Here is a 13,652-nt window from a genome sequence, read left to right on the forward strand (position 1 = left end):
AGTCTCGATCTGTCACCCAGGCTGGAGTGCAGTGGCGCAATCTCAGCTCACTGCAGCCTCTGCCTCCCAGGTTCAAGCGATTCCCTTGCCTCAGCCTCTCAAATAGCTGAGACTAGAGGTGCGCGCCATCACACCCAGCTAATTTTTGTATTTTTAGTAGAGATGGGGTTTCACCATGTTGGCCAGGATGGTCTCGATCTCCTGATCTCGTGACCCACCCACCTTGGCCTCCCAAAGTGCTGGGATTACAGACATGAGCCACCACGCCTGGCCCTAATTTTTAAATTTTTTTGGAGAGGTGGGGTCTCACTATGTTGCCCAGGCTATTCTCAAACTCATGTGCTGAAGTGATCTTTCCGCCTCAGGAAGTCTTAATGACTGGGTAGTATAAGTGACATCCTTTTAAAAAATTTTACAGCAACTGCTGGTTGGGCGAAGTGGCTCACGCCTGTAATTCCAACACTTTGGGAAGCTGAGGCGGTTGGATCACCTGAGGTCAGGAGTTTGAGGCCAGCCTGGCCAACATGGTGAAACCCCATCTTTACTAAAAATACAAAAATTATCACACCTGTAATTCTAGCACTTTGGGAGGCCAAGGTGGGTGGATCACGAGGTCAGGAGTTCGAGACCAGCCTGGCCAATATGGTGAAACCCTGTCTCTATTAAAAACACAAAAATTAGCCTGGCATGGTGGCAGGCGCCTGTAGTCCCAGCTACTCAGGAGGCTGAGACAGAAGAATTGCTTGAACCCAGGAGGCGGAGGTTGTAGTGAGCCAAGATCGTGCCACTGCACTCCAGCCTGGGCAACAGAGCAAGACTCCATCTCAAAAAAAAAAAAAAAAAAAATTAGCCAGGCATGGTGGTGCGCACCTATAATCTTAGCTACTGAGGAGGCTGAAGCAGGAGAATCTCTTGAACCCACAAGGTGGAGGTTGCAGTGAACCGAGATCGTGGCATTGCACTCCAGCCTAAGAGACAAGAGTAAAACTCCATCTCAAAAAAATAAAAATTAAAAAAAAAAAAAAAAGCAACTGCTTACATGAGAATGCCCTCTTTACAAGAGTCCTGGCGCACCCTGGGAAGGAAATGCACTGGAGTGTGAGGCACTGGTGCTCTGGTCATATGGAGCGGCTGGCCTGTACCACTGCCTCCCGGAGCACATAGGGACTTGGTAGACACACAAGGGACGAAAGGATGTGCATCGTGAGGCTCATCCATATCTGAGAAAGTCCAGCTCCTCTCACACAGATGTGATGAAAGAGGTCGCCTTTGTGATGGTCAACACTTACTACCCCCAGTAGAGTGCCATCTCCATTCGGGCCAGGCATCCTGCCTCCCTGCAGCCCAGACAGCTAGAGTGAATGCCCAGGGGACATGCACAGCCTCTGTGCAGGGAGGCCTGGGAACAAATCACTTGGGACTTTGGTGTGGCCTTTGCCAACCCTGCCAGGGAGGTGGGAGGGGGACAGTCACTGTGAGCTCACCATGTGACTGCAAATGCCACCAGCCTCAGCAAGGACAGAGCACAGGCCTCTTCAGGGAGGAAATCCCCCCCACACTCCTAGAGTCCCTCAGCACCCCTGAGCCTGGCCAGAGGATCTATGAGATATGAATGGAACGAGAGAGCCCTCTTCACACCACAGCCAAGGGCTTCCTGTCCTCTAAGAATACCAGTTCGGGTGGAATTCTTCCCAGAATCCCAGCATACGTCCCCCTGGCCTAACAACCTGGTAATTCTGCAAAACAGGAAGAAAGCCTGGACTTGGCATGGGTTATTCTTAGTGCATGGTGCCGTCTGTGAAGGACGGAAGCTTTCCAGGCACTCTGGGCCCATCTGCTGATGCTTTTGAGAACTCTCCCAGCATGCACTGTCCTCTCTGCCCACCTTCTGCTTCTGAGAGCCACCCCGCTCTGGAATCCCCTCTCCAGCCTAGGCCTCCTCCCCTGGCTTCTCAGAGGAACCAACATGGCCTTCTGTTCTAAGGCCAAATGGAAACGGGCTAAACTCCCTCTCTAAGAATGAGACTCCAGTTGAGGCAAGCCCCAAACCTCACTCCATGCGGTATCTTAAAAAGGCACCACAAGAAAACCACTCAGACAGAATGCCTGGGCAAAGATGGGCCAGAGCCACAGGCAGAGAGCAGCAGCGGCAGTGACCCCAGCCAGGGCTGTGTGGGGACAAGGTCTGGCACCCTGATGGATGTGCACATGGCCTGCTGCCCGGCAGTGAGGATCTGCTTCCCTGGCTCTCAGTGCCCACCACACAGGCAGGTAGGTAGGGTGGAGGGTGGGCAGTGACCTTGCAGAGGCCCATGGGGAAAAGAAGCAATGGGGACGAGGGCCATGCTGACAGGGCCTCAAATGGAGGACCCAGTGGGGAACAGGCAGACCTCAGTGCTGCAGGGCAAATCCAGGCCACCCTCCTGCATGTCCCAGAACCCACTACTGCCAGCCTCCCCTTCCGAGGAGGCCAACAGGCATCAGGCACCTGACTGTGCCAGTCGCCCACCCCACACCAACCAGCACCACCTCCACTAGCTTTTGTATAATACCAAGAAACGCTGGTCCCTCTCATACGCTGCCTGCTCATTCACCCTCTATTCAGCCTCTCTGTGCCCCAGCCCAAGGCTGAGTCTCCTGCTGCCACGACTAGCAGCTCTGGAGGCTGGTGGGACCCACAGTTGTTAATCCGATTGCTCAGGTCACCCAGGAGCACATTCTAAGGGGAAACATTTCCAGTGACATTTAACAGGCCAAAGCCCCATCCCAGCAGGGCTCATGTCTGTCATCCCAGCAATTTGGGAGGCCGAGGCAGGAAGATTGTTTGAGGCCAGGAGTTTAAGGCCAGCCTGTGAAACCCAGCAAGTCCCTGTCTACAAAAAGCAAATAAAAACAATTAGCCAGGCGCAGTGGCATATGCCTATGGTCCCAACTACTTGGGACGCTGAGGTAGGAGGATGGCTTGAGCCTGGAAGATCAAGGCTGCAGTGAATTATGATCATGTCACTGCACTCCAGCAACAGAGCAACAGAGGGAGACTCTGTCTCAATATAATACTAATAATATAATAAAATAAGGTCGGGTGCAGTGGCTCATGGCTGTAATCCCTGCACTTTGGGAGGCTGAGGCAGGCAGATCATTTGAGGTCAGGAATTCAAGACCAGCCTGGCCAACACGGTGAAACCCGGTCTCTACTAAAAATACAAAAATTAGCCAGGCATGGTAGCGCAGGCCTGTAATTCCAGCTACTCAGGAGGCTGAGGCAGGAGGATCACTTGAACCCAGGAGCCAGAGGGAGCAGTGAACCGAGATTGTGCCACTTCACTCCAGTCTGGGGGACAGCGCGAGACTGCGTTTCAAAAAAGTAAAGTAAAATAAAATAAATAATAATAAAATAAGGCCGGGCGCAGTGGCTCACGCCTGTAATCCCAGCACTTTGGGAGGCCAAGGAGGGCGGATCACAAGGTCAGGAGATCGAGACCATCCTGGCTAACACGGTGAAATCCCGTCTCTACTAAAAATACAAAAAATTAGCCGGACGTGGTAGCGGGCGCCTGTAGTCCCAACTACTCGTGAGGCTGAGGCAGGAGAATGGCGTGAACCCATGAGGTGGAGCTTGCAGTGAGCCGAGATTGCGCCACTGCACTCCAGCCTGGGCAACAGAGCGAGACTCCGTCTCAAAAAAATAAATAAATAAAATAAAATAAAATAAAATAAGCCGAGCATGGTGACATGCATCTGTAGTCCCAGCTACTCAGGAGGCTGAGGCAGAAGGATTGCTTGAGCCCAGGAGTTTGAGGCTATAGTGAGCTATGATAGCACCACTGCACTCCAGCCTGGGTGACAAGGTAAGACTCTGAGTCTCAAAAAAAAAGGAAAAAAAGCCTCAGCCAAGGGCTGCCTGTGGCGCCAGAGTGTTCTTAACCTGCCTGCACACACGTGTGAGCAGACACATGTATGCTGTGGGGTTAACACACTAGGGTCCCATTGCTCTGTTCTCCCTGATTGGCCATGAGGTCTGTCTCCACCAGAGCCATGTCCTCACGGGTTCACCACTGCCCAGCTTTCCTGCTGCTCTGCCTCTCAGCTCTGGCTGGTGTGTTAGTCCCATCAAGTGACCATCCCTAGCACATGCTCTGCACATGGGCTGATTTGGCTTGGATCTGTGTCCCCACCAAATCTCACGTTGAATTTAATTCCCAGTGTTGGAGGTGGGACCTGGTGGGAGGCGATTGGATCATGGGGGCAGAATTCTCATGAAGGTTTAGCACCATCCCCCCTGGTACTGTACAGTGATAGAGTTCTCACGAGATCTGGTTTTAAGTGTGTGGCACCTCCCCCATCTCTCTCTTCCTCCTGCTCCAGCCGTGTGAAGTGCTGCCTCCCGCTTTGCCTTCTGCCATGATTGAAGTTTCCTGAGGCCTCCCCAGAAGCCGAGCAAATGCCAGCATCATGCTTCCTGTATACCTTGCGGAACCGAGAGCCAATTAAACCTCTTTTTTTAATAAATGACCCAGTCCCAGGTATTTCTTTACAGCAGTGGGAGAGCGGCTGAGGACATTCCTAGGATAGACCCAAGAGGTGGAATTGCTCCATCCACAGGTGACGCTTTCAGATAAGCAGACTTGGCCAAGTCCCCGCTAATGTCTAGCACCAGAACCTGATGCCACTCACCCACCTCCAGGGTGTATGCGGTATAGGAAATGCTCCCACCAGGGTTTTATGGGCATCCCCCACTGGCTGGGCAACTTGTGACCTCCTGTATGTTCTTACCTACAATTCACCAACATGGGTACTGACTGCTAGGCCTTTGTCTCACTGACCCATGGTGCAGCTGGTGTGATGTGGGCAACCATGTGCCTGTCCCAGGCCTGCAACTGTTTTCTCTCTAGCCATCCCCTGCCTTTCAGCTCTGCCTGCGATGCTGCCTAGTAGAAATAGCCTTATATTACATGGGATTTTCCCATCATTACTGTACAGCAGTCATGTCCCCTCCTGCTAAAGAAGGCCCTCCCAGTCCCAAAATGAGAACTCCTTTTCTTATCTACCTTGTATGGTTGCACAGTGGTGAAGCTCTTTTTTTTTTTTTTTTTTTTTTTTTTGAGACGAAGTCTTGCTATGTCGCCCAGGCTGGAGTGCAACGGCACGATCTCAGCTCACTACAACCTCTGCCTGCTGGGTTCAAGCAATTCTCCTGCCTCAGCCTCCGGAGTAACTGGGATTACAGGCGCGTGGCACCATGCCTGGCTAATTTTTGTATTTTTAGTAAAGACAGGTTTTCACCATGTTGGTCAGGCTGGTCTTTTTTTTTTTTTGAGACGGAGTCTCGCTCTGTCACCCAGGCTGGAGTGCAGTGGCGCAATCTCGGCTCACTGCAAGCTCCGCCTCCTGGGTTCATGCCATTCTCCTGCCTCAGCCTCTCCGAGTAGCTAGGACTACAGGCGCCTGCCACCACGCCCGGCTAATTTTTTTGTATTTTTAGTAGAGACAGGGTTTCACCGTGGTCTCGATCTCCTGACCTCGTGATCCGCCCGCCTTGGCCTCCCAAATTGCTGGGATTACAAGCGTGAGCCCCCGCGCCCGGTGGTCAGGCTGGTCTTGAACTCCTGAACTCATGATCCACCCGCCTCAGCCTCCCAAAATGCTGGGAATATAGGTGTGAGCCACGCCGCCCAGCCTTGGTGAAGCTCTTGGATCTGCCCGCTGTCTGCCTGTGCAACTGCTGTGAGGTGGGGACCACCCATGCTTCCCAAACGCACAGCCAATTGTCCTCAGGTGGCCGCTGGCCATCCAGTCTGGCCGACCTCAGCCACACCCTGGACTCCTAGTCACATGGGCCCCTTGAGGCCTTGCATGTGTCACCAGGCCTCTGATGCTGCAGTAGTCACCCTAGCTTCAATGCATTCTCAGGTGTCTGGAGGGCACCCTCCAGACTGTCTCCCTTGGCTATTCAAAGAACCTTCCAAATCCTGCCTAGATCATGCCATGCCCCAACCCCTGCTCACCATGCCAGGCACTCTACAGGTGCCCAAGTCCACAACGTGACACAGTAAGAAAGTCCATAACCTGGAAAGGAAGCCAGCCTGTGCCCTTCCATGGTGATGAACAGGAACAAGCCCCTGTTCCCGAGGCAGCAGGGAGGTCCCAGCCAGAAGATAGCACTCTGCTTGGTCTTTCATGCAGAGGCCAGAGATAAGCAACATCTGCCCATGGGGACAGAAGGCAGGGCAGGGCCACCTGGTCTAGGCAGCCACTGGGGGACACAAGGGAGATGTCTGGGTGCTGGTGGTGGTATGATATGGATGGTAGCTGTGTGGCTGGGTTCACTTTGTACAATCTGTCACGCCAGACACTGAAAGCGTGCACACCCAGTAGGCATGCTTCCCAGCGGGGAACAGTAATGTCTACCCTCAAAAGAAAGTGCACTGGCCAGGCACAGTGGCTCACGCCTGTAATCCGAACACTTTGGGAGGCCAAGGCAGGTGGATCACCTGAGGTCAGGAGTTCAAGACCAGCCTGGCTAAAATGGCGAAACCCCGTCTCTACTAAAAATACAAAAATTAGCAGGGCGTGGTGATACACGCCTGTAATCCCAGCTACTCAGGAGGCTGAGGCAGGAGAATCGCTTGAACCCGAGAGGCGGAGGTTGCAGTGGCACGATCTCAGCTCACTGCAACCTCTGCCTCCGGGATTCAAGCGATTCTCCTGCCTCAGCCTTTTGAGGTGACAAAGCAAGACTCCGTCTCAAAAAGCAAAAAAAAAAAGAAAGTGTACAGATCCTGCCCTCCTTCCCTGCTGGGGCTGGGACATTTCTACGGGCAGGGCAGAGAGGGAAGGAAGGGCAAGAACCCAAGAGTCACTTGTTCACAGAAAGCAAGAGAAGACCCAATCAGCCCCGGTGCAAGACAGCTCTGCATAGGACGGGGTGCAGCTGGGCTGTCACAGCAACACCACACCTGGAGACCCTGGGGGCCAGAGGGGATGGGACACAGGCTTTTGGTGGAACCACTTCCCTTTGGCAACCAAAAAGGCAAGCATAGCACATGGGCAGAGGGGAGGTGTGCTAAGCAGAAAGCAGTGGTGACAGAGGAATGGCAAGCTATTATTACCACAGGGCCAAGGGGACTTAGACACTTGGGAGGGTAGCTGTCAAGTCGGGCTCCTACTGGGGCTGCACGTGGTGAGTCCCTGAACAGAGGGCGACTGAGCCCTACAGTCTGCTGCCCCCATTTAATGGCCTCAATAGCCACAAGGGCTGGTGCTGTGGAGCTGCGCACCTGGGCGCCCAATCCCCACTCCTTGTAATCCCCACCGCATCAGTGGTGGCAGCCCCCAGGGGCGGAGCTTGAAAGCTTGAGTTGCTCTTTTCAAAGGACAAGGCAGACACAGACATGTGACACGGGCTCCCGATGGCTGCCAGCAGAGGAGGTAAACACACATGGGAACACAGTGTCGCTGTTCATGGGGCCTGGGCGAAGAAAGCCCTGACGTCGGGAAACCCTCTCAGTCTCCAGTCCACTGCAATGCCCTGCTCCCTCCTATCTCCACAGCAAGAGCTCACCAATCTACACTCTCTGGCTATTAAATGGCATTTTTTATTTTTATTTTTATTTTTAGATGGAGTTTTGCTCTCGTCGCCCAGGCTGGAGTGCGATCTCGGCTCACTGCAGCGTCCGCCTCCTGGGTTCAAGCAATTCTCCTGCCTCAGCCTCTCGAGTAGTTGGGATTACAGGTGCCTGCCACCATGCCCCGCAAATTTTTGTATTTTTTTTAGTAGAGACGGGGTTTCACTATGTTGGCCAGGCTGGTCTGGAATTCCTGACCTCAGGTGATCCACCTGCCTCGGCCTCCCGAAGTGCTGGGATTATAGGTGTGAGCCACCGTGCCGGCCCAAATGGCATTTTATTATGACACATTTTCTTTCTTTTTTTTTTTTTTTTGAGATGGAGTCTTGCTCTGTTGCCCAGGCTGGAGTGCAGTGGCGCGATCCCGGCTCACTGCAAGCTCTGCCTCCAGGGTTCACACCATTCTCCCGCCTCCGCCTCCCGAGTAGCTGGGACTACAGGTGCCTGCCACCACCACGTCCAGCTAATTTTTTTGTATTTTTAGTAGAGACGGGGTTTCACCATGTTAGCCAGGATGGTCTCGATCTCCTGGCCTCGTGATCCACCTGCCTCGGCCTCTCAAAGTGCTGGGATTACAGGCGTGAGCCACTGTGCCCGCCCTATCATGACACACTTTCTACAGTGGTACTCTCTCCTCAGATCTTCACAATGCTTCCAGGGCATTACTTCAGCCTCACACCAGAGGATCACTGTCTCTTCCCAGTTCCAAAGAATAGCACAAACAAGAGGCATCGTGAGCAGACAGAAAGCTCTGGACACAAGGTGGCCCCATCCTCAGGCCCTCCTGGGAGAAACACTCAGCTTCCTCACAAGCCAGGGACAGACCAGCCTCGCAGCGGCCCCTGCGGCCTGAGTGGTTAGTAAAAACAAAAAAAAGGGGCACTCCTACCATGCCTGCAAAGAGGGTGAAGGCAAGCCCTTCAAGATCTCGATGGATGCACACCCAAATGTCAGGAAGTGCACCAAGGGAGCAGCCGCTGGGAGAAGGAGGCCGGCCTTTTTTATTTTTAAACATGCATAAACTATTTTTGCAGTCTAAAAGGGAAGTTGAGAGAAAAAGGGGAAAAAGCTGTGATAACCTCAAAAGGCAGCTCAGTCCTTCTGGGGTGACCTTGTTTTCACAGAGCCCATCCTTATGGTAGGGACAGGCTTGTTTTCAAGACAGCCCAAGCCCTATGGTAGGGGCCAACAAAGGCCAGGCTCTGTCATGCTGCTGCCATGTGCTGACTGACATGACACCAAAGGATGGGCCCTGCTTCTCATGCATCTGGAGTGTCAATGACAAGCATGGCCCTACTTCGAGAAGTCTTCCCAGCTTCTCTATCCTGGGCCATTTCTCTCCAGACCCCTTCTGGGGTCCCTGAGAAGCCCCTCATATCTCCATGGGTGTTTTCAGAAGCAGCACCCTTGGGTGGGCACCGGGGTGCCCTCCAAGTTTGCCATCTGGTGCAGAAGCCGGGCACAGAATCAAGTTCCCAGGACACTGCATGTGATTACACACACTGCAAAACGTAATCAGAATGACAGCCCACAAGTGAAGACCAAGGAAGCACAAGGGGCTGGGCAGCCCAGGAAGAGCTGACAGCTGGTCACCTTAGCTCAGGGAAGGGCTATGGCCACCACACATCACAGCAGGTAGGGGCTTGGTCTGAGGGGCCTGTAGTCTGAGGACATGCAAGTAACACAAAGCTGTGTAGCGGTCCAAGGGGGTGGGGGCACCAGGGCACCCCACCCTGGAACACCAGAGCACTAGGATCTGTGGGAACAGAGGCTCTGCTGTGCCCATCTAACAACATGGTCACCCTCTCCAGCTGCCCCCAGCCCACCCAACAGGACACAGATGCAGGAACACTCCTAAGAGAGTGGCCCAGGAGTAGTAGAGGCACTGGGAGTGGGCCCTGGCTCTGAATGACCTTGGGAACACCATCTTCCCCCTTAGCCTGAGTTTTCCTTGTGTGAGCAGGATTGGATCAATGAATGCTTGCCCCAAAAGGCTGCCCAAAGGCAAATGAGCTAGTGTGAGAAAGCCTTCCAAAGAGCTACTCAGCTACCCCCTTAGAGCTGCTGTCACATCTGCCTCATGGAAGAGGGCACTGTGCCCAGAGTGGCAGCAAAACAGTGGTCAGCAGGTCTAGAGCCACACGACAGGCCTGGCCAGTGCAGACAGGCCTGGCCAGGGCAGGGCATGTGACATTCCTAAAGAGTAAGGGGGCCTGAGGCCCAGGGACTTGTCCAAGGGCAGATGGTTCACTCTAAAGCTTGTGGCCCAGCAGGAAGCCAAGGGAGCACAGGAGAGGTGCTGGGGGAAGGGAAGGTGGGGGTCTCAGCAAACAGCCCTCTGTGCCCACTTCCCTAGAGGAAAACGGGCAAAGCCCAGGCTGCTACAAAGCCCAGCGGTGGGGAAAGGACTGCCCTGAGGGCAGCCCTGCCAGCCCCTGCCTCTGACGCTCTGGAGGTGGGGGTGGGGGATCTAACTACCCAAACCTCCCCAGGAAGGCCGCATCCAGGGGTAGGGGATGACCCAGCACTTACTATCTACTCACACCCACATTAGCTGTCACCTGCTGGCCCGCAGCAGGCCGCGGGTAGGGGACAGAGTGACTGGGCGCCAGAGCTGTCCCTGATGCTGGCCAAGGCCGCGCAGCCCACCCACCCTGCAGGGACCACGCAGCTCCCAGCCCTGCCAGTCTCAGCCTCCCCGCAGCGAATCCGGTCCCACCTGCCAGCGTCCCCCGCATCCCGTGCCAGCGGGGATTATCAAAAACGCCTTCCAGTAACGCGCGGGGCATTTTCGTCGGCCTAGATCGACGTGGTCGCCCCTGACCCAGCCGCCTGATTCTATACCATACCTCAGAAAGGGGAAACTGAGGCAAGGGGAGGAGGTGCGGCCAGCCCACCCACCTTCAAGCAGTCTGGCCCGGTCCACGCACCCAGAGCCCAGAGCCCAGAGCCCGGAGTCCTGAGCCCGGTGCCCCCAAGCCCAGGCCGGCCAGGCCACGAGCGGAGGAGACCGCCAGCCCCGGAGCCGCGCACTCACCGCCTCCGCCGCCAGCGACTTCCGGGTGCCGCGCCCGCGCGCCACCGCAGCCAGCCCAGTACCCGCCCGACCCGAAGCCGGCGCGTTCACCATTGGGCCGCGGAGCGAGGGGCGGGGCGGCGCGCCTCATGCCGGCGTCCCGTTGGCTGGGCGCGCTGTCGCTCGGAGGCTGCAGACTCCTGGCGTCCCGCCCCCGGGGCTGCGCCAAAGCTTGGGGCTGCGCGGGCGTCTGAACGCTTCCTGATCCAGCGGCCTTCGGGGACTCCGCGGCTCCCTGCAGGACGCCCTGGGAGGTCGCAGCCGCCCCTGAGTCCATGCCCTCATGGACACCATCTGTCACCTGCTCATCCTGCGGCCTCTCTCAGAAGAGCTACAGGAATGCTCACTTCCGGACCGGCCCCCTCAGACTGCGTCCTGGTCTGCCCATCCTGTCCACTCAACCCCACCTCTGGACCTGGCCATCCTCCTCCTGGTCATCCCTTCCTTCACTTTATGGCCTCCAGGTCGGCTCTTTCCTCCTTGATGTCCCTGCCATTCCCAGTATGTACCCCCAGACCCTGGACTAGGCATTTGAGTACTATACCCTGCACACCCACCACCTCCCCCCTTCCACCCCCCAGTGTAGCCTTTGAGCTCACGTCCAGGTCCAGGCCCCAGTGACGAGGGGCTGGCCCAGCTTGACTTGTGCAGGGTGAGCAGGTGGGCACTGACTGGGGCCCTCCCAACAGGACAGAGGCATTAGCTGGGACCCCTGCTCCTATGGCCTCTGGGCTGTGCCTGGGCCTATGTGGCAGAAAGGTGGAGTCAAAGCCCAGAGGCTTAGGCCCTGCCTCAAAGTGAGCACTCAAAAAACTATGACATGGATGACAAAGACATTAGGGATAATGATAATGTGCAAAGCACTCTAAACCCAATGTCTGGGTCAGCAGTTCTTTCACCCCACTTTATAGATGTAAACACTGAGACTTGGAGCAGTTATGTCATTCAGTTGAAGTCAAAAAAGGTGGCAAGCAAGAGAGGCCACATTAGCTTCAACCTGCGTTGAAGACCTAGGTGCCCTGATGCCCTGCAGGAAACTGGGGCTCAGGGATGGCAAGAGCCTGGCTGGTAATCAGCAAAGGCAAGAGTCTAACCTGGACCTACATGCGGGCCCGTTGTGCTCCACACTTTTGTTGTCTTATCTGTGTTTCTCCTGGAACCCAACAGAACCTTTTACAAGGACTCCAGATGCCCAGGGACTCACGGCCAGCGGGCCACAGACCCAGCCAGACATGGTTGTCTCTCCCACCATTCAACAGTGGGATCATGTGGGGCTGGTACCAGTGATTTCCCTCTGAGCAGCCAAACCTATGCAATCTATAGGGGCAAGAGGTGGTGGTGGTGGGCAAGTGGGATCTGGGGCTTGGGGATGATGGACTGTGCCCTGGGGTTCATGGCAGCAGCTGGAGAGTGGGCTTCCCCAAAGCACCAGGCCATGCACCTCAAAGCTGGACATGAGTTGACCAAGGCTTCCCTTTGCCCACAAAGAGGGATGCAGTAACACGTCAGATGGTGGTTTGCATCCTGTTCTGTCATAGCTTGTGGCCTTGGGCCAACCCCACCCCCAGCCATACTTTTCCCAGCTAGACAGAGCCAGAGCAGACACTCTGATGTTCCTTGTCACCACTGACACTCCAGTCTGGATGACATGCGATGCCAGGAAGCAGGCGACAGCAGATGAACTGGGTCTAGGGTGGGCACCTAAGCCCTGGGATCTTGGGGCTGCAACAGGCTCACTGGCATCCAACCTCTAATTGCACACAAACTCAGATAGGAAGCTCACTACCTTCTGTGGCCACTCTTTTGGTTTCAACAGCTCCAACTCTTGAAAAGTTCTTGACACCCAGCTGAAAGCATTTTCTCTCTGTGGCTTTCCCCGGGTGCCCCACAGCTGTCCGTATGGAGCTAGGTGAGAGGATGAGAGAGGGAGAACACTGGGCTACTGGTCCCTGTGGTCTCCTTTGCTGTGTTTTTCTTTTTTCTTTTTTTTTTTTTTTGAGATGGAGTCTCACTCTGTCTCCTAGGCTGCAGTGCAGTAGTGCAATCTCAGCTCACCGCAACCTCCGCCTCCCAGGTTCAAGCGATCTCCTGCCTCAGCCTCCCAAGTAGCTGGGACTATGGGCGTCTAGCACCACGCCCAGCTACTTTTTTTTGTATTCTTTTAGTAGAGATGGTGTTTTGCTATGTTGGCCAGGCTGGTCTCGAACTCCTGACCTCTGGTGATTTGCCTGCCTTGGCCTCCCAAAGTGCTGGGATTACAGGCATGAGCCACTGCGCCCAGCCTGCCTTGTTGTGTTTCTGACCCCTGGCAGCCTAATGGGCCGACTGCAGGACAGCGGTCCTGAGTCCTGTTTGAATTGGTGCTGCCCCCACATCCTCTGACCTCAGCTAGTGATCCTGCCTGCCGAGGGCAGACAGGTCTCTGCAACCCTATGGGTGGTAGGGGTGGTGATGAGGGGAGAGGTAGTCTCACTTGCACAGATTTTGGTGTATGGTTCTCTCTTTTGCGCTCTTTCAACAGAGGTCTGTCTAGTCCCTCTTGCAAGTGTGGGGAGGGGGTGGTGCAGGACTATGAGGTCACTGTGAGAAGAGGGGCTCCAGCAGAACCAGGGTCCAGTGGCCTTGGAGAGATGGCTGGGGACAGCTGGACTCATTACGTCTACTCCTAAATGGAGGAAACGACCGCTCAGCTACACAGCACCTGAGCCAGAATGTCACCATGGTGCTGCTCCACAGGATGACAGCTACCTGGCTTGTGAGGGCCCCTGCTGGTTCCCCCCCACACCACAAGGTTACGCGGGGCTGGCGGAGGGTCATGGTCCCACTCATGTCAGGTGCTCTCAATCTGGCAAGGAAATGCAACCTATGTGAATCTCAACAGGCAGCGAAGCAGCGTTTCTTCCTGACTCCAGGTAGGGTGAAGAAAATGGGACAGTAGTACGGGGTGGGGG

General features: G+C 55.1%; 1 protein-coding gene across 1 annotated transcript in view; it reads right to left on the reverse strand.

Annotated features, from left to right (window-relative positions):
• Positions 1-13,652, reverse strand: part of TANGO2 (transport and golgi organization 2 homolog) — a 49,821-nt gene that overhangs the window by 35,534 nt on the left and 635 nt on the right.

The sequence above is a fragment of the Symphalangus syndactylus genome, chromosome 18, assembly GCF_028878055.3.
Source record: "Symphalangus syndactylus isolate Jambi chromosome 18, NHGRI_mSymSyn1-v2.1_pri, whole genome shotgun sequence".
In the NCBI taxonomy this organism is placed as follows: domain Eukaryota; kingdom Metazoa; phylum Chordata; class Mammalia; order Primates; family Hylobatidae; genus Symphalangus; species Symphalangus syndactylus.